Genomic DNA, 21,417 nt, shown 5'->3' with positions numbered 1-21,417 from the left:
CCCGTACACTGGATTTCTGGATCCTGGTGCTGACGTCATTTCCGGGTGAGCCTTTTCCAGTGCTAGTCGTGTTTGACTGCTCTTCTCTTGTTTGGTGTTGCTTACTAATAAGGGCTATCTGGTTTAATATTCACATCTAGCACCTTTTAGTAGCGAAAACACTACTGGTAAACCGCTTGCTGTTCACTTTTCTCATTTTGCTAAATAAAACCATTCTCCTTACCTAAACACCGCTAGCCTTAGCTTAGAACCTAGCATGGCCACCACTCCTTCCGCCTTTCCTCCTTTCTCCTGCTCCATGTGCCATATGTTTAGTGATGATCCTGCCTCCTTTAGTGAAAACAGCGGTAGGTGTGTTAAGTGTAGTCTTGTGTTAGACTTGGAGGCCAGGCTGGAGCAGTTAGGCTCTGCACAGTGGAAGCTAAGCCAGCTAGCCAGGTTGTTACTCGTAGCGCGGCCCGCGCTACCAGGGCTAACTTAGTTAGCACCCCAGCGCCCTCCCAACAGTCGGGAGACACACAGGGGTTTGCACCGGTTGGTAGGAAACATAGTGCTAAACGCAAAAACCTAGAGCACCCGAGACTCCACGTTAATAATAGATTCCCCCCTCTTTAGTGACACACCCGCTGAACCCTCAACTCTGGTTATCGGCTCTTCTGAAGTTAGAAACGTGGAGCTCCCAGCGGCTACAGTCAGGTGTTACCCGAGGGTCAGAGTTGGTGACATCGAGGGGAACCTTAGGATGTTAGCTCAGAATAAGTCCAGGTTCCGTCGAGTCGTGATTCACGCAGGCGGTAATGATGCCCGACGGAGACAATCAGAGGTGGTTAAGTTAAACGTAGCTTCGGTGTGTTAACTGGCTAAGACGATGTCCGACACTGTAATTTTCTCTGGTCCCCTGCCGAACTTAGTCAGTGATGAAATGTACAGCCGCTTTTCATCATTTAACCGCTGGTTTTCTAGATGGTACCCAGAAAACGGCGTTGGTTTTGTGGATAACCGGGGGAAGCCCGGTCTCATGCGGAGAGATGGCGTCCATCCTACTCGGGACGGTGCCGCTCTTCTTTCTAGAGAGAACCTGACAATCCAGAGACGAGACCCGGGCGCAGAGCAGCAGTGTAAAACGCTCCTCTGAGCCTCCCTTAGGGTTAGTGCTGGTGCAAAACCCATGCAGGGAAAGTCAAGCAGGTCCTAGCTTTAGCTTATGTGCTGAAGACAAATGAAAGGAGCGCATCATAGAAACCTTAAAGTGACAGACAGCAGTACCCACAAGCAGAATCATGATGTCATTAAATGCGGTTTATTAAACATTCGATCCATTTCCTCTAAGTCCCTCTTAGTCAACGAGTTAATTAATGATAACAACCTCAGTCTTATAGCCTTAACAGAAACTTGGCTCCAACAGGATGACTATGTTAGATTGAATGAAGCAAACCCCCCCCCCCCCCCACTTATGCTAACTATCAGAAATCCAGGATTTCAGGGAAAGGAAGTGGTTTGGCAGTAATATCACAGTCTAGCTTACTTCTCAGCCCTAAAGTTAAAAATGCTTATAACTCATTTGAAAGCATCATATTGTCTATAAATCACCCAAACAGGAAAACTCGAAAACCTGTTTTACTCATAATTATTTATCGCCCCCCCAGCCCATATTCAGAATTTTTAACTGAGTTTTCCAACTTCCTATCGACTATTGTCTTAGATTCTGATCAAACTATAATAATAGGGGATTTTTTTTATTATTTTTTTTTTTTAACTTGTCCTGTCCAACAGCTAGGCAAACAGATGAGAGCTGAGGGCCTCTTGTGTTGGACATATTTTATTTTAACAAGAGGGGTTATTCATCTTCAGACAAACCAAAGGTATGTCTGAATAAACCCCTTTTGTAATTGAGGCCAAACTTTATTAATTTCAATCATGTTTGAAAATCTTTGGTGTTGGACCGGACGGAAAAAGAAAGGAGGGAAGAAGAGAGAGGGACGTAAGAGAGAGGGGGGGGTAGGAGGGTGATAATCGGAGGGGAAAGGGGGTAAGACCATGAAGCAGCATAGAGCAGACAGGCTTACTGGTTGTTTATCGTTACGGTACGGTTCAAATGTAGTACAAAAAGGGCGGGGCCTGTTCACACACACTCAAATATTATCAACACACCTGCTAGCCGCAAAAATGTCCACATGTCAACATGCACACAAAACAGATAGTGTTCACGAACGCATACCTATACCTTTAAACCAACTAGTGTGAAATCTTTCATTCATTCAATCATGCAAACTATTAGTGCAAAGGTGAGCCAACACCTGTGCTCAGGTGAGTGTTTATGTTCTTCTAAAATGGATGGTGGAATGTGAAAAGAAGGAGGAGGAGCGCCCAGCCACCCCCACACCCATACCCCCGCCGCAGCAGCAGCGGCAGCCGGAATTCCCCCAACGCCACACGGGAACAGGCAGGGAACAACCGCCCCCCGGGCGACCAAGACCGCCACCCAGGCCAGGGCCAGCAGGACCGCCGCGAGGCCCCCAGAGCCAGAGAGCAGGGAGGCGCAGAGGGAAAGAGAGCGCCGCCCCAGCCCAGCCAGGAAAGCAGCCCCCCGCCACGCCGGAAGAGCCCAACGCAGGGCCCCACCGGAGAGGGACGCCCACAGCCCCAGACGAGCACCCCACCACCACCCAGGAGTTCCGGGCATCCCCCCGCCCCGACCCCAGGTACGAGCCAGGACCCCCCAAGGGAGACCCGCTCCGCACTCCAGGCAGCCACCGTCCCGGCCCACGGTTGGTCCAGGTAGGAGCAAGGCAGGGGCCCGCCGCCCCCGCCCAGGAGGGGGGAACCCCGGGGAAAAAAGGGCGGCCCACAAGGGGTGTTATAAATATGGCCCGACCAGGCTCGGCCATGTTGGAAGTTTGGCGGGGCCCAGCGCCCAGGGGCAAGGACCAGGACCCACCCCCCAGGGACACGAACACCCCCGGCTCTGGTGTAATATGAACCCCCCCACCGCGCGGAGAGAGCACCGCCGGGCCCAGGGAGCCGGCACCCAAGGGACACGGCCGCCATCGCCAAGGGGCCCACACCCCCCACCAGGAAAGGGGTAGGGGACAGATGGACCCAGGTCCCACCTTCCTTGTAAAATGTGTGTGCGTGTATGGGTGCTTGAGAGGGTGTTTGTGTGCATGTGTGTGTGTTTATGTTTGAATGTATATATTGAAGGGGGGAGGGGTGTGTGTACTAAGGGGGGTGCAGTTAAAATTGGCGAGTAGGGCACTAAGGGGACATCTCCTGATTACTCACAGTGATGTCCCCTCACCCTCCACACTAAGGGGCCCTAAATGTCTAAGGTGCGGTTAAAATTGGCGGGTAGGGTGCCAGGAGGACATCTGCTGCTTGCTTGCAGTGATGTCCAAGCACCCCCCCTACCAAGGACCCTACATGTCTAAGGTGCAAATAAAACCGAAAGAGGGGGGGCCCACTCCATACGGCAACCATAGGAGGGGGGCCACTCCCAAGTAGCCCCCCCCCAATCTTCTTTCTCTTTCGGCTTTTCCCATCAGGGGTCGCCACAGCGAATCATCCTTTTCCACCTCACTCTATCATGAACATCATCTACCCTAACATTAGCCAACTTCATGTCCTCTGTTAAGACATCCATATATCTCCTCTTTGGCCGTCCTCTTGCCCTCCTGCCAGGCAGCTCCATCTCCAACATCCTTCTACCAATATATCCACTATCCCTCCTCTGAACATGTCCAAACCATCTCAGTCTGGCTTCTCTAACTTTGTCGCTAACACAGGCAACATGAGCCGTCCCTCTGATGTACTCGTTCCTTATCCTGTCTAACCTGGTCACTCCTTAGGAGAACCTCAACATCTTCATCTCCGCTACCTCCATCTCAGCCTCTTGTCTCTGTCTCATTGCTACCGTCTCTAACCCATAGAGCAGAGCTGGTCTCACCACTGTCTTGTACACCTTTCCTTTGAGTCTTGCTGGCACTCTTCTGTCACACAACACTCCTGACACTTTCCTCCACCCGCTCCAACCTGCCTGCACTCGCCTCTTCACCTCTTTTCCACACTCCCCATCACACTGAACTGTTGACCCCAAGTACTTAAACTTAAGCCCCCCCCCAATAATAGGGGATTTTAATATTCATGTTGATGACCCCAGTGACTGCCTAGGAAAGGCTTTTGCAGCTTTATTAGATGATGTTGGTTTCACCCAAAGTGTGAATGAACCCACTCACTGTCATAAGCACACCCTGGACCTTGTTCTAACCCATGGTATAGAGATCAGCCAGCTGAGTGTCCTTCCTCTTAACCCCATCATTTCTGATCACTTTCTGATTACCTTCTAGCTTACATTAGAACATGCTACTGCCCCAGCGAATAAGAAACAGCTTAAAAGAACCTTAACTGACCGTTCTGTGTCTGAGTTTAAACACACAGTTCAGCCAGTACTTATTATTGCCAGTACTGATATTCTGAGAAAATACTCTGAGTCCAGCTCCCATAGTACCAGTCCTAGTATAAATGACCAGTTTGTTAATGATGCCTTACAAGCCCTTAGGGGTACACTCGATGTTGTTGCCCCCCTGAAACCTAAGTTCGTTAGACAAAACCAAGTAGCACCGTGGTTTAACGCTGAAACACGTTCTCTTAAACAAGAAACCCGTAAGTTGGAAAGAGAATGGCGCCGCTCCGGTTCAGAGCAGTCTCTGAATACCTGGAAACATAGCCTTTTAAATTATAAAAAAGCTCTGCGTAGAGCTAGAAGCCAGTACTATTCAACCTTAATATCAGAGAATGGAAATAATCCAAGATTTCTTTTTAGCACTATTGCTAAATTAACTCGCAGTCAGAGCTCAGTAGAACCACATGTTCCTGTTTCTCTCAGCTCTGATGATTTTCTTAAATTTTTCGATAGTAAAATCTCAAATATTAGAGTTAAATCAAGTTATTCTTACTATCAGCCCAGGGCAGGCTGAAGCGGTAGAAGTTGAGGCATCCATAGAAACCTCTGTAACATTAGACTGCTTCACTATTGTGGATCAAGCGGAAATAACATCAATTATTACGTCCTCCAAATCCTCAACGTGTCTGTTAGACCCAATTCCCACTAGACTTTTTAAAGAAACTTTTCCCCTAATTAATGATCCCATATTAACAATGATAAATACCTCTCTGGAAACGGGTTACGTGCCACAGTCTTTTAAATATGCAGTTGTTAAATCTCTTCTGAAAAAGCCCAGTTTGGATCCTAGCATCTTGGCCAACTATAGACCGATATCAAACCTCCCCTTTATTTCTAAAATCCTAGAAAGAGTTGTAGTTAAGCAGCTTTACTGCCACCTTCAGGACAACAGCCACTTTGAAGACTTTCAGTCAGGGTTTAGACCCCACCACAGTACGGAAACTGCACTAGTTAGAGTCTCTAATGACTTGTTATTGGCCTCAGAAAAGGGACTACTTTCTATTTTGGTCCTGTTGGACCTCAGTGCAGCCTTTGACACTATCGACCACAGTATTTTCCTCCATAGATTAGAGCAAGACATAGGGATCAGAGGATCTACTCTCTAGTGGTTTAAATACTATTTATCCGATAGGTATCAGTTCGTTAATGTAAATGGACAGTCCTCTCAGTGCACTCGAGTTAACTATTGAGTCCCACAGGCCTCAGTCTTGGGACCCATCCTGTTTACGCTTTATATGCTACCCCTAGGAAACATAATCAGGAAACACAGAATTATTTTTCATTGTTATGCCGACAATACGCAGTTGTATTTATCCATGAAACCTGACTAGAATGACAATATAGAGAAACTGAATGCCTGCATTAGAGATATCATCAGTCATAGATCTCACAGGAAACGCAACACATGATCCAGCTGCAATAAATTCTGTTTTTAAAAACTTTTACCAATCTCTCTACTCATCTCAAATTAATCCTTCTGACAATGACATTAATAGTTTTCTGAATAGCATAGATTTGCCTTGACCAACAGAGGAACAAATCACAGCCCTGGAGTCCCCTTTTACTAAAGAAGAGCTACATAAAGCATTGACCAACATGCCTACTAAAAAAGCCCCAGGACCAGACGGCTTCCCAGCAGAATTTTATAAAGAGTTTTGGGAACTCTTAGCTCCCATTTTTCTCAGAATGACAATAGAAATTAAGGACAACAATTATCTACCTCCAAATATGAATTCTGCTAATATAATCTTACTTCTGAAACCTGGGAAAGATCCCACATCACCATCCAGCTATTGACCCATATCGCTGATTAATGCAGATCTTAAGATAATCTGCAAAGCTTTGGCGGGAAGGCTGGAGAAGGTGGTTCCCTCTCTAATACATCCTGACCAAACAGGTTTTATAAAGGGTAGACATTCATCTACCAACATGCGCAGATTAATCAACCTCATAGATTATACAACCATCAACAACCGAGAAGCAACCATTTTGTCACTGGACGCAGAAAAAGCATTTGATAGGGTCAACTGGAAATTTTTAATAGCCACCCTGAACAAATTTGGCTTAGGAAAATCGTTTATTAACTGGAATAAAGTATTATATGCCTCTTCTAATGCTCGTGCCAGAACCAATGACCAAACATCTCCAAGCTTTAATTTACAAAGAGGAACCATACAAGGCTGTCCACTATCTCCATCTTTATTTGCACTATTTATTGAACCTCTAGCTGCTGCAATTACCGTCATTTCCGGACTATAAGCCGCTGGCTGGCTCGCTGGTACCCTCTGGGCCTTTCCCTCCCCATCACAGAGAGGGGAGGGCACTGAGAGGATTGGGGAGGGGGGCTCAGATATTATGGCGGGGGGGTTGTAGTGTGTAGGGTTGTAGGGTTATGGGGGGTGGCTGTGGGTGCGTGGCGATCCCTGGGTTGCTCGGGTCGCGTGCCTGGGCTGGCTTGCGGAGACGGGGCGCCGGTCAGGTGGTGGGCGGCTCAGGGGTTCTGGGGGCCCTGGCTTTGTCCTTGGCCCTCTTCTCGGTGTCTGGCGCCCGGTGGCCCCCATGGCTGCCACCTGGTACGGCTAAGCACTCCTGTCCTGTGGCCTGGGGGCCGGACACTGGGTTCGCTTATGCTTCTGGGCGTTGGGGGGGCCCCTGTAGGGGGGGATCCTCTGTGCCTGGCTGGTTGGGTGGGCGGTCCCCCCCCTCCCCCCCCTCCCCCCCCTCCCGGGCTATCTGGGTCCGGATGCTGGGGGGGCTCCTGGCCTGGGGGGGGCTCTCCTCCCCTCTCCTGGTCTGGCTGGGTAGGATCTGGTTCCCCTTATAAACACACGGTTCACGTCGGCAGCATGCATGTATCACCACCCCCACGTGCACACTACCACACTGCTCCCTGTCTGCTTCATCCCTCCTCCTAACCCACAGTGTATTGATGGACAGATATTTTTCGCTTATTTTAGTGTCAAAATTTCACCTTTGATGTAATATTTGTCTTTCCAGCAGATCTGGTATAATTGTTACAGCTTAAAATAATAACTTATTCAAATCAGTGCTTGTATCCCCCACCTCTTCACCTTTCTTCCTTTTACTCTCTTCCACCACCCCCCCCCCCCCCCCACATACACACACACACACACAAACTAAATACAACAATTAAATAAAAAATAAAAAATACAACAAAAAGGTGTTTACACAAATCTACACTCTGGCTTCTAAAGTTTTATAACCTCTTTTTGTGATAGTAAAACCTGTCCAATGCAAAAGGCTTTCAGCTCTAATCTGTTTGCTCAGCTGTTGGACAGAACAAGTTAGAAAAAAAAAAAAAGAAAAAAAAGAGAACAGCGCATGCTCAGGAGTGAATTTACCTCTGAGTCATAGTGACTTGGCTGGCTGCACGTAAATATGTGGGAATAACATCAGCCTTTATTTTGTCGGGACACGACTGGAAACACAAATCCAAGTGATCGTTTTTACGGTTTCTAAGGACTGACGGGAATTTTGCATTGAAAAGCTCACAGCCTCCGTGTGAGCTGGAGACTTCCAGGACTACTACTCCGCGAACAGATTGTTTTATGTACAAAAATGGCTGAATCCTGGACTGTTAGATGAATCTTGGCTAGATATAGAAAAAAATCTCTGTGATAACCTAGATATTTCTAATTTACCTTTCTTCAGTTCTAAAATTAAACAACACAAATGCTTCAGAAGTTTAAATATCAGTTCATCTCTAACAGCCTGGTGGGAATTTCTTAAAAAAAAAAAACCTCACATTATTTCCATGTAATTCACTCCCATTTGGAATATCCCTGACATTTTAATTAACAAAAGCATTATTCATTTTTCTTCATGGAAGAACAAAGGAATCCAGCAGTTCCAGCATATAATTCAGAATAGAACATTTATGTCTTGGTGTGCTTGGGGGCTTGGGGTTCTGGGGCCTGGCGTCTGCCCGTGGCCGGTGTTTCGCCCGTGGCAGTGGCTGGCGCATGGCCTGGCCTCCCGGGGTTTCGACTCTGCATTCACAGGAGGGGTTAAGGGGCTCACTTGGGAGGGTTTATTTTATTTTATTATTATTATTTTATTAAAAAAAAATTTAATATATATATTTTTTATTTATTATTATTATTATTATTTTCTATTTTTCTTCTTCTTTTCTTTCTTTTTTTTATTTGGGGGGGGGGGGGGCGGTTAACCACCGTTTTGGCAACGGGCCCCTTCCTTTTTTTTTTTTATTAACTTGTCCTGTCCAACAGCTGGGCAGACAGACGAGAGCTGAGGGCCTCTTGTGTTGGACATATTTTGCTTTAACAAGAGGGGTTATTAATCTTCTGACAAACCAAAGGTATGTCTGAATAAACCCCTTTTGTAATTGAGGCCAAACTTTATTAATTTCAATCGTGTCTGAAAATCTTTGGTGTTGGACCGGACGGAAAAGGAAAGAGGGGAAGAAGAGAGAGGGACGCTAGAGAGAGGGGGGGGTAGGGGGTGATAATAGGAGGGGAAGGGGGATAAGACCATGAAGCAGCATAAAGCAACAAGTTTACTGGTTGTTAATCATTATGGTAAGGTTCAAATGCAGTACAAAAAGGGCGGGGCCCGTCCACACACACACTCTAATGTTATAAACACACCTGCTAGCTGCAAAAATGTCCACCTGTCGACATGTACACAAAACAGATAGTGTTCACACATGCATACTTGTGCCTTAAAACCAACTAGTGTGAAATATTTTGGTCATTCAGTCATGCAAGCTATTAGTGCAAAGGTGAGCTAACACCAGTGCTCAGGTGAGGTTTTATGTTCTTCTAAAATGGATGGTGGAACGTGAAAAGAAGGAGGGAGAGTGCCCAGCCATCCCCACCCCAAGACCCCCACCGCAGCAGCAGCGGCAGCCGGAATCCCCCCAACGCCACACGGGAACCGGCAGGGAACAACCGCCGCCCGGGCGACCAAGCCCGCCACCCAGGCCAGGGCCAGCAGGGCCGCCGCAAGGCCCCCAGAGCCAGAGGCCAGGGAAGCACGGAGGGAAAGAGAGCGCCGCCCCAGCCCAACCAGGAGAGCAGCCCCCCCGCCGCGCCGGGAGAACCCAACGCAGAGCCCCACCGGAGAAGGACGCCCACAGCCCCAGACGAGCACCCCACCACCACCCAGGAGTTCCGGGCATCCCCCCGCCCCAACCCCAGGTACGAGCCAGGACCCCCCAAGGGAGACCCGCTCCGCACTCCAGGCAGCCATCCGCCCGGCCCACGGTTGGTCCAGGGAGGAGCGAGGCAGGGGGCCCGCCGCCCCCACCCAGGAGGGGGGAACCCCGGGGAAAAAAAAGAGGGCCCACAAGGGGTGTTATAAATATGGCCCGACCAGGCTCGGCCACAGTTGGAAATTTGGCGGGGCCCAGCACTCAGGAGCAAGGACCAGAACCCACCCCCCAGGGACCAGACACCCCCGGCTCAGATGTAATGTGAACTCCCCCACCGCGCGGAGAGAGCACCGCCGGGCCCAGGAAGCCGGCACCCCGGGGACACGGCCGCCGTTGCAAAGGGGCCCGCACCCCCCACCAGGGAAGAGGCAGGGGACAGACGGACCCAGGTCCCACCTTCCTTGCAAAATGTGTGTGCGTGTATGTGTGTTTGAGATGGTGTGTGTGTGCATGTGTGTGTGTTTATGTTGGGATGTATATATTGAGGGGGGAGGGGTGTGTGTACTAAGGGGGGTGCAGTTAAAATTGGCGGGTAGGGCACTAAGGGGACATCTCCTGATTACTCACAGTGACGTCCCCTCACCCTCCCCACCAAGGGGCCCTAAATGTCTAAGGTGCGGTTAAAATTGGCGGGTAGGGTGCTAGGAGGACATCCGCTGCTTTCTGGCAGTGATGTCCAAGCACCCCCCCTACCAAGGGCCCTACATGTCTAAGGTGCAAATAAAACCGAAAGAGGGGGGGCCCACTCCATACAGCAACCATAGGAGGGGGGCCACTGCCTAGTAAACCCCCCCCCAAGGCTCATCGCAGGCTAAGCCCCCCACCCCCTCACCCTATTATGAGGTTATATGAGGAAGGGGGTAAGTTGGGGACAGCTGATAGACTGTCCCCCGGTGGTCAAACAGCTGTCCCCCGCCCCCCCCCAGCAAGGGGGCCAGGCCCACCCAGCCCAGGGGCCCCTACCCCGGAGGCGCCGACACCCCAGGCCCAGCACCACCACCCCCACACAGAGAGAGAGGAGCCAGAAAGCGCCCCCCCCCCCCCCCCCCCCCCCCCCGGAGCAAGCCCAGGCCCCCACCCCCAAACGCCGGCCCTAGAAAAGCTCTGGTCAGGCCTCGACGGGACCGAGGCAGCCAACCGGCCGGGGAAACCGCCGATGGCCTCAGCGGAGACCCCGACCCGTCAACCCCCCCTGCCCCGTCTGAGGAACGGGGCAGGGGGGGGCTGGCTGGCTGTCTCTCAGCGCTACGAGGCTCTGGCCTCTTTCTGTGGCTGGCTTGCCGTCTCCTGACTGCCTGGCTGCCCTGTAATATTTTTCTTTCCAGCAGATCTGGTATAAATGTTACAGCCTAAAATAATAACTTATTCAAATCAGTGCTTGTATCCCCCACTTTCTCACCTCTTTCCTTTTACTCTCTTCCACCCCCCCCCCCTCACATTCTTCCCCTCTCCCTCCCCAGACACACTAAATGTAACAAATAAATAAAAAATATTACAACAAAAAGGGATTATACAAATCTACACTCTGGTTTCTCGAAGCTATATAACCTCTTTTTGTGATAGTAAAACCTGTCCAACAAAAAAGGCCTTCAGCTCCAATCTGTTTGCTCAGCTGTTGGACAGAACAAGTTAATAAAAAAAATTATAATAATTTAAAAGGCTATTTTTCCAGGTATTCAGAGACTGCTCTGAACCGGAGCGGCGCCATTCTGTTTCCAACTTACGGGTTTCTTGTTTAAGAGAACGTGTTTCAGCGTTAAACCACGGTGCTACTTGGTTTTGTCTGACGAACTTAGGTTTCAGGGGGGCAACAACATCGAGTGTACTCCTGAGGGCTTGTAAGGCATCATTAACAAACTGGTCATTTATACTAGGACTGGTACTATGGGAGCTGGACTCAGAGTATTTTCTCAGAATATCACTAAGTACTGGCTGAACTGTGTGCTTAAACTCAGACACAGAACGGTCAGTTAAAGTTCTTCTAAGCTGTTTCTTATTCACTGGGGCAGTAGCATGTTCTAATGTAAACTGGAAGGTAATCAGAAAGTGATCAGAAATGATGGGGTTAAGAGGAAGGACACTCAGATGGCTGATTTCTATACCATGGGTTCAAACAAGGTCCAGGGTGGGCTTATGACAGTGAGTGGGTTCATTCACACTTTGGGTGAAACCAACATCATCTAATAAAGCTGCAAAAGCCTTTCCTAGGCAGTCACTGGGGTCATCAACATGAATATTAAAATCCCCTTTTATTATAGTTTGATCAGAATCTAAGACAATAGTCGATAGGAAGTCAGTTAAAAATTCTGAATATGGGCGGGGGGGGGGGATAAATAATTATGAGTAAAACAGGTTTTCGAGTTTTCCTGTTTGGGTGATTATAGACAATATGATGTTTTCAAATGAATTATAAGCATTTTTAACTTTAGGGCTGAGAAGTAAGCTAGACTGTGATATTACTGCCAAACCACCTCCTTTCCCTGAAATCCTGGATTTCTGATAGTTAGCATAAGTGGGGGGGGTTGCTTCATTCAATCTAACATAGTCATCCTGTTGGAGCCAAGTTTCTGTTAAGGCTAAAAGACTGAGGTTGTTATCAATGATTAACTCATTGACTAAGAGGGACTTGGAGGAAATGGATCTAATGTTTAATAAACCGCATTTAATTACATCATAATTCTGCTTGTGAGAACTGCTGTCTGTCACTTTAAGGTTTCTATGACGCCCTCCTTTCATTTGTCTTTCAGCACATAAGCTAAAGCTAGGACCTGCTTGACTTTCCCTGCATGGGTTTTGCACCGGCACTAACCCTAAGGGAGGCTCAGAGGAGCGTTTTACACTGCTGCTCTGCGCCCGGGTCTCGTCTCTGGATTGTCAGGTTCTCTCTAGAAAGAAGAGCGGCACCGTCCAGAGTAGGATGGACGCCATCTCTCTGCATGAGATCGGACTTCCCCTAAAATGCGCTCCAGTTATCCACAAAACAAACGCAGTTTCCTGGGCACCATCTAGAAAGCCAGCGGTTAAATGATGAAAAGTTCGGTAGGAGACCAGAGAAAATTACAAGTAAATAAATTTCTAAATATAAATGTAGTGATACATTAATTGGGTACATCAAATTATTTTAAAAGGGAGTACCATGAAAACATTGATTTCAATTTGATTAAATAATTTGAAACAACTAACAACAGTGTAACAAAAAATGTAACATTTTCTTGAAATGGAAAAACTCAATGATGATGTAATTAAGGAAAATGTGCTCATATGCATAGAAATAATATAACTAAAACACATTAGTTTACTTGCACTTTTGTATAACCTGTTGAAACTTGCTGAGAACATTCAAGATAAATTAGGTCATCTTAAGCGCGCTTAAAATATGTCTATGTGTCAGCAATAATGAATTATTAATTCCTCCTCCATGATCAATTTCCAAACGCTTGGCACTTTAGTACATTTAAAGGGACTTCCTCCATATTTCATTGCCAAATGTAAGTCTGTGATCGGTCAAACTTTGACCTGGTATAATTTTCAAGGTGCATTTAATGGCCATGTGTTTTACATGTAGAGCCGCAAAACGGTCAGAGAAACCTGCGAAAATTTAAAATACAGAATGCTAAAACATGGTTTTACACACAGTTTTTCATTGAAAACAAAACAGTCGCTTGAACGCATGTTGCTGAGGGCAGTGTGAACCTAGCGTCATGCGTGAATTGTAAAACCATTCAAGAACAAAAAGAAAAAGCTGACGTATTGATGAAGCAGCTGCTGTTTCTGCTGATGATGGTGCACTGGACTCTGTTAAGAATTTTCAGAAAATGTTTGACAGAGGGGACATCTACAAGTATTGAGTAAGGACAACTTGATGTTTGATGTTTGAATGGATTGATTTTTTAACTAATACATTAGTGAGATGTAAAAAAGTAATTTTTCTTGAGCTTACATGGTAAGAAAAGTGAGCTATAGCTTATAGAGACAAAGTTAAGATATCATGGGCTACTTAGTTATGGTTCTCTCTAGTTTGTGTTCATTTTTGTTAACAGTGCTGTGTATTTCCTGAATGGGCCACTGAAGCCCCCCCACTACAATCCAGTTTCATGTTGGAAAGCAATCTGAGGCTTTATAAACGTTTCAACTCCATATAAGCCTTTACTTCTAGCTTCATTTATTATTTGTTATCTCACCCCAATTTAAAGTTTTTCTCTAGAGAATAACCAACTGTTCCCAGTTTGCACTCAATATTAATGTGTTTTTTATTCTTTTTTATGACAGCCATATGGCCGCCGTCTTTTTCACCTTTGTCCCTCATCGCCCTTTACTAGGGCTGTCTTAAGAGTTTCTATGTAGGGGAACACTGCACGTGTCTGCATGTCTGTGCCAGAGTCAGTGCACTCACTTTTTTAAACTGTGATTGCAGCATATGGAATTTTGATAGCATTTCAACACAACCTGTCCATCACCCAATAATGTGTTCGTAGAGATATATTTTTGATGTCTTTGAAGTGGATGTGTTCAGGTACCTGTGGATGCTGGAGAAATGCTTTGCTTTTCAAGCATCTTAGAGCTGGTGTTATAGTGTTCCCATTCTGTGCTCACCTGAACAGACACACTTGCACACTGTGACATTTTGGCCTAAAGAAGCTCCACGGGATCATGTTTTCAGTCTCCACACATATAAGAACAACCCGGTCTCATCCTAAAATGTGTAGTAGCTACATTTGTCCACATGGAAATACGTGAGAGTTTTACAAAAACGCCCCCTAAACTGTGAGGGGGATACGTTTCATTTTTCTATTCATTTTCTACGAGCCTTCTCAGGATCACGTGACTTTGGAGGTTTGGCCTGCCGTGAGCAAAAAACATGGCGGATGCACGTTCATTTTTCGGTGGAATATCCCATAAAACAAGATATTTTGAGGACTAATTTTTATTTTGACAACATTTCTAGTGAGAAATATACCATTTTCTTTTAAAATATGCTTTCATTTTGGACATACAGTTTGTAGTTTGCTTGTTTCGTTCAACTTTTTCTCCCAAAGGCTCTGTTACGTTGGAGAAACACGTTAACTTTCATTCATATCTGCAGACGTGCGCGTGGGTCACGTGACTAATATGATTCTCTTTTTTTCCGCAGAAAATGCAATAAAATAGGAGTGATTGTGGACTAATTTATTTTTGAAAACATTTCTAGCAGTATATATCCCCTTTATTTTCATAATATCCATTCATTGCAGACATGCAGTTCGTAGTTTGTTTGTTACGTTCAACTTTTCCTCAAAGGATCTGAAGGCGTTTGATCTTTCAGCCGCATATATTTTTCCATAAATATATGCGGGCTGACGTGGGTCACGTGACGTGACCTGAGTTTCTCTTTTTTCATATAAAAGATCTCGTAAAAAGGTACGTTGCTATTTATTAATTATTTTTATTTACATTTCTACGGACCCGTGTATATAGGTTTCATGCTGTGTAGTTGCGACTTTGAAGGACATTTAAACAAACCGGAAGAATGTTGTTCAGGAACGGACTGGAGAGTTCTCTAAATTTACTTAGCGATTTGTTTTATTCAATATTCTTTTACATGTTAAAGTATTCACACTACAAGTCTAAATGCTGTGTACAATGTCTGATCTTTCCCATCATATCTGTGGGCTGATGTGGGGTCATGTGACGCGAGTTTCTTTTTTTTTCCCGTGGAAAAAAAATCTCGTAAAATAAGATCGTCTGAGGTTTAATATTTAGGTTTAATAACATTTCTAGGGACCGATGTACTCTGTCGTAACGTCCATGCAAGCGTATTTTTTCAACATCAACTAGTTGAGTTAAGAAATACACTGTAAATAAAAAAAAAAAAGACGTTTGGCTCTAAACTGGTTTTGTGATTGCTCCCAGTCCCACGTTTATCGGGAAAATTAAGTTTTAAAAATAAGCCCAGCGACAAACAGGTGTTTATTTTTATTTTTTATAGAAATTAATGTTTCCATTACTAATGCAAACTTTTTGTTTTGCAGGTACTTAAAGAAACAAAACATCAAATGTTTTTCAGAGCGAAGGTACCTTGTCGCGTGACAGATTGCAGTTGTTTTTTATTCAAACTTTATTGACTGTAACAATTCAAAACAACAATTCCAAAAAGCAACAAGAAAGAAACAAACCAGGGGATTATTATGAAATTTTTCACAAAAACATTGAAACTGACGCACAGATTGAATGTTTTAAATGCTTTCTCATTGTCAGAGTTTCTTATTGTGTTCATGTTTTGTTTGAACTCATTGATAAAGTTAGAAAAATGGGGGGTATGATTTATAACTTTGTATTTATGAATGTGCCATATGAATAAAAATAAAAAAAGGTTAATGATGTAGAATTGTTCTTTTTTATGGGATGGACAGTGGGTGAGGCACGACAGATTACAGTAAAACAGTCAGACTGCTACCACAATAGCGTTGAACTTCTGTTGAGAATAATTCATTCATAAATCTGTCTATATATTAGAATATCAGCATCTGGATCATTTACGTCTATTTTAACATAAAAGGGGCTAAAAAGAACTAACATCAACAAACAACAACTACTAATAAATATTATAGGAAATAAGGAAACTAAGTATAAAAAAGTAAAACAAAATAAATGTACATAGTATATTATTTATTATTGTAAATAAAAAAAATAAACACGTCTGACTAAGAGTGGGGGTTGAGGTCGGGGTTTTTTTTGTCTCTTTTTTGGAATCCAGCGTAGAGGCCATGACCCCCCCCCTGCAAGAAAAGTAGAGAAGGTTCAATCAAACAGTGATAGACGATGGGCTACAGTTTGTTCACTCAGTGCTTACAGGACGACTGTTTTTAATTTGATTAGTGTCAATTATCCTTTGTAGGAAATATTAGTACTATTTAAATATTCATGAATAATTACATTACTACATTGATTTTTAATGCATAGCACAAAAGCATCAAATAATCAATATCTAACAACTTGTAGAACATGAATAATAAAACTTGGACATGCATCCATCATCTACCCCTTTTGTCCTTTTATTGACAAAATTAGAAAAGATTTATATAATTTTAAATAAACAAAAAAACAAATTAGGCTGATTATTATTTGGACTTATTTATTTGCGACCAAGCAAAAAAACTGATGGAAATTCATGTTGAAGAGGCACGTTGATGGATTGTCCGCACATATTTTAATCATAACCCCGCCTTCTTTACTTGCAAATAGGCACTTCAAAATAAATAAATAAATTCATTAATAATATATACAACATAAAACATGACTAGCACTCCATTAACTCCATCTGGGTTTCATAAATAAAATAAAAACGTTTACCACTCAAAACAATCATCAGAACTCTAACACAGTATATATGCCAAACAAATTAATAAAAAAGCATTTATATACATTAGAGTTCTACTTTAAAATAGTAATAATGTAAAATAAAAACTGCTCCTATTTTCTTTAAATGTCCTCATTGCATATTAATCTTTTCCTCCAATCACACGGCTGCATTCTGAAAGATGAAAAGTGTAAACTTGTTTAAGAGATGTTTAAGAGGACTACTGTAAACTAAGATAAATGTGTTAGTTAAAATAAAGTAATAATGCATAGTTATTTTATAATAAAAGACTAAAAAAGGCAAATTAATAATACAAAATCCAAATCTTTACAAATTCTGCAAGTATTTTGTCGTATTACTTTTTACTGGTGGAAATGCAAAGAAAAGCGACAACTTAGAAGAACTGGTTTGAACATGAATTATTGCACAAAGACGGAAAGGTGGGTGTGTCTCCAGGAAAGAGATCCTCATGACAACCAACATGATTTTTGATACGGAGGCTGATGCTTCAAGGAGAAAAGAAACGTCAACAGCCAGTGCTGATCAGAACACAATCCAATATTCTCATCACTTGAATAAATGCTGAAATGTTCATCTGCTGGTGTTTGTCTACATTTCTTGATGAAGTTTTGCTGCAAAATAAACCCATTAACCATCACTGTTCTGTCTGTGATGGAATAAACGCCAGGGCTACTATGGGAAGATATACGGTAGTCAACATTTTCTTGGAAAGGATTCTTTTTAAATAATATTTTATAGAATCTTTTAATAGTGTGTAAAATGTTTTTAACTACAAAGCATTTTAATTGCATGTTATATGTTTTATATCAACTGTAATGCCCATTAAAAAGAAAAGCTAAAGTAAACTTGAACTGAATTATTTCTTTCTTATTAAAGATTTGAGGAAAAGTGTAAAAATAACCACCAGATGAATAATTCTGTATTTTCACATTTCTTTGGAGAAACATTTGTTGAGGATAAAAAAAACACAGGAATATCTTAAAAAACATATTTTTGCTAACTGTGCAGAAAAATAAGATTGTACCAGGATAGTAAAATGTCAGAAGTTGGCACACTGGTGGACGGCTGTGGGGCTGAAGTGGTGGGAGGATGGATGTCTGAAACGGTTGATGGTTGGACGGCTGCTGAAGCACTGGAGGGCTGCTGGTTTTTCCAACCTTAATGGATGAAAATGATGAAATGATTAGTGTGGTTGTTTTGGTGAGACATGACCAGATCTGCTGACGGTTCACAAATGAAAGTTTCTAATCAAACTAGAGTTCATGCAGATTGAAGATGTTGTGTCATCAAGCTTCCATGAATAATGAGGAACAACAACAGACTGAGGTGAATGTAAAATTATTATTACCAGTATACCTGATACAAGGCCTTCATCCAGTCAAAGCACGTTTCTGCTTGATCAGGGAACTTAGGGCAACTTAGGGGGCACAACATGTGTGTGGTAAGAGGCGGGACTTTTTGGCAGGTTTGGCAGCAATTTTTGTATCGTCATCGTCAAAATTTAAATTATCATACAACACTGTGAACAGATCGACAATTGGTTAATGACTCTGAGTCACAGATGGTAAATACATACCAATACAGACACTTCATCACATGTGAGGCGTTCTCTTTTGGCCTGAAATCTTTGTAGCCCGTCTTACATTTGGATGTTTTGGCAGCCACAGCGATCACAGTTGATGCAAGAAGTTGTCGAGCCTCGTGGCAGAGTCAGCTGAAAATAGGAAAAGCAGAATTTTTGTGTCCAGTTCCCCATTCTGATAAGATTTGGGGAAAATATTGCCATATTAATGACAATTAATGGTTGTTAGTTTTACAATTAAATTAAGGTAGCAATTGAAGTCTAACAGTTTTGTAAGAATGTGCAGGTTATTATTTCTGAATTTTAAAAAGAAAAGTTATAAAAAAATGTCATGAAGACTTGGTTTTGAGCTGAAGATGTCTTTCCTCTTATCCAAAATGATTTCTGGAATAAAACTGGTAAAAAAGCAGTTTGACTGGATCAGAGAAAAGGTCTGAGCGAGTGTGACGTCACCCATTTCCTTCCAGATCCATCATAACAAATTCAATTCTGTCGTCGTTTCTCTGTGATACAGACGTCACCATGTTGGAGCCAGTTGACAGTGATTGATCTGAGTATCAATTCTATGGCAACTACTGTCGCCAATCAGGAGTAAGCTTGTTGAAAGTCCACACTGCTTCCACTGAAAGTGAGCTTGGTGGAATTTGTCAAACAAACATTCAAGGTGGCACATGCTATTACTGAGGCATCTGTTGGTCAGTCTATAATTTGAATAACTTGTGATAAAGAAACAGTTTTGTAAAACAAATAACTGGAATTAGCAAAAACATGTTGAAAAGGGTATCACAACAAGAATGGTTAATCTGACCCATAGAATGACTAACTAACAGCTGTTTGTTTCTCTTTAGAAGTCAACAGGATTTTGGCTCCTTGGAGCCAGCGGGTACTTCCTGTTTGGAACGTGAGGGGGAGGAGTCAGTCAGTCCAGGTCTCTGAGACAGAGACTGTTTTAAAATATTTACAAAACCAAGTCCAGATGATCGTTGTTACAACGTTTTTTGTGTAAATTTGGAGAAAAACCCTAAATAGGTCAATCATAACACTTTAATATATCAGTAAATTACTGTTCCTTTTTTTGCCGGGAAACCGGCGGTGGCGCGAGCGCTGCCATAATCATTAGCTAATGTAACCCCGATTCTCACAAACCTCCCCCTCTGCTCCACCACAATAACTATACAGTCGAAACAAATAATTAATACATTTTTCTATGATGATCATAGTAACCTGCAGTCGTGTTACGTTCAGTCTCTTGATGGACTGGAGGCCGTATTTTTCAGCACCGCTCTGCCGTCACACAGTGATAACAACAGCGGCATTCATCTGTCAGATGAAAATACATTCAGATGACCATAAAGTATTTTCATTACTGCCTCTTGTGTTTACATTTCTTACCTTTGAGACTTCTTTAGCTCGTGCAGAGATGCAGAACGCGCGACAACCAGATTACCTTTATTGACGCCCAACACCCACCGACCGGCGCGCGGATACGTGGGGGTGGGGTGGCTTAATGTGCACGGCGCGCACGCATGCGTATTTGCACTAAAATTTTCACATGGCCTCTTTGACATATAAACCTAACATTTCTATCATTTGTGTCTAAATTACGTGCATTAAATAACACAACTTGATGTGTGTCTGTCATAAAATATTCCATGTTGGGTCTAAATCAGATAAGCATTGTTCATCACATCAAATATTTACATATTTACTGTATTATACTGTTTTCATATATTTATTACTTTTATCATCTAAATTGTCCTAAGATTTATGAAAAAATAAAAATCACACACTGAAAAATAGGGTTTGCTCTATCAGTTTATTCTGCATAATGGAATGTTTGGCTCAGAACTGAGCTCTTTGGCATCAACTCAACCATTGGGTTTGGAGGAAGAGAATTGCTACCTCTGACCCCAAGAACAGCTTCCCCACTGTCAAACATGGAGGTGGAAGCATTATGCTTTGTGGCTATTTTTCTGCACAGAGCTACGTCACCACGTTGATGGAGCCATTAATGGAAAATCCTGAGTGAGAACTTCCTACCCTCCTTAAGTCAGGACCCTTCAAATCAGTCATGGATGGGTCTTCCAACAGGTTAGTGACCTAGAACCTACAGCCAAGGCAACCAAGGAATGGCTGAAGAACAATCATATCAAGGTCATTGAGAGGCCCAGCCCATGTCAATCCTATGGAGAGATCTCACAGTCGCCAAGCAACAGCCATCAAATATTCATGATGTAGAAGGGTCAAAAGAAGGGCAAATACATTTATATAAATTCTTTCAACTTGATTTCTTTCTAGGTTTGCAATTCTGCACAACAAACAAAGGACAAAAACTTTTTTTCCTCCAAATAAAGGGAAAAACCTTGAAACTTCATGTGAGTTCTTGGCAACTGCCATTTCCCAAATCCTGCTCATACTGGACCCACATCTCCATGTCTTGGATATAAGTAATTAACTTGCCAATAACAAAGACTTATTAAAGGTCACTGAGGTGAACTTTGTAGACAAGTGCGGAAACTGTATAGTGTAAGGCTGATCGGCAAATAAAAGACCATGAAAGTCATCTTGGACTTTAGTAGGCACAGAGGAAGGTTCACAGCTTCCCTTTCCTGGGCATCCCCATCTCAGCTGATCTAACTTGGTTTCCTAACATTCAGGACGTTATCAACAAGGCACATCAGCACGTCTGAAGCTGCTGGCAACCTACCGCTCAGCCAGTCCAACTGCATCATGGTCTGGCTCTCAGATCAAACTGAAGAAGAGCAACAGAAGCTTCAGTGCTGAAGATACTGGAGCAGATCATCGGCTACCCCCTTCCCTACCTG

At 43.7% G+C, this 21,417-nt stretch overlaps 1 protein-coding gene and 1 long non-coding RNA gene across 2 annotated transcripts in view; one reads left to right on the top strand and one right to left on the bottom strand.

The window, feature by feature from the left end:
- LOC110016276 (limbic system-associated membrane protein) overlaps positions 1–21,417 on the top strand; it is an 828,641-nt gene that overhangs the window by 315,005 nt on the left and 492,219 nt on the right. The gene's annotated exons all lie outside the window — the stretch shown is intronic.
- LOC111948420 lies at positions 16,004–20,379 on the bottom strand. The gene is made up of 3 exons (XR_002874423.1): positions 19,985–20,379; positions 18,035–18,724; positions 16,004–16,408 (listed from the first exon to the last, which is right to left on the bottom strand). It is a non-coding gene; the product is annotated as an uncharacterized LOC111948420 (long non-coding RNA).

Source organism: Oryzias latipes, chromosome 13, assembly GCF_002234675.1.
Source record: "Oryzias latipes chromosome 13, ASM223467v1".
In the NCBI taxonomy this organism is placed as follows: Eukaryota; Metazoa; Chordata; class Actinopteri; order Beloniformes; family Adrianichthyidae; genus Oryzias; species Oryzias latipes.
The sequence above is the reverse complement of the archived record's forward strand: the minus strand, read 5'-3'. Positions and strand labels throughout refer to the sequence as shown.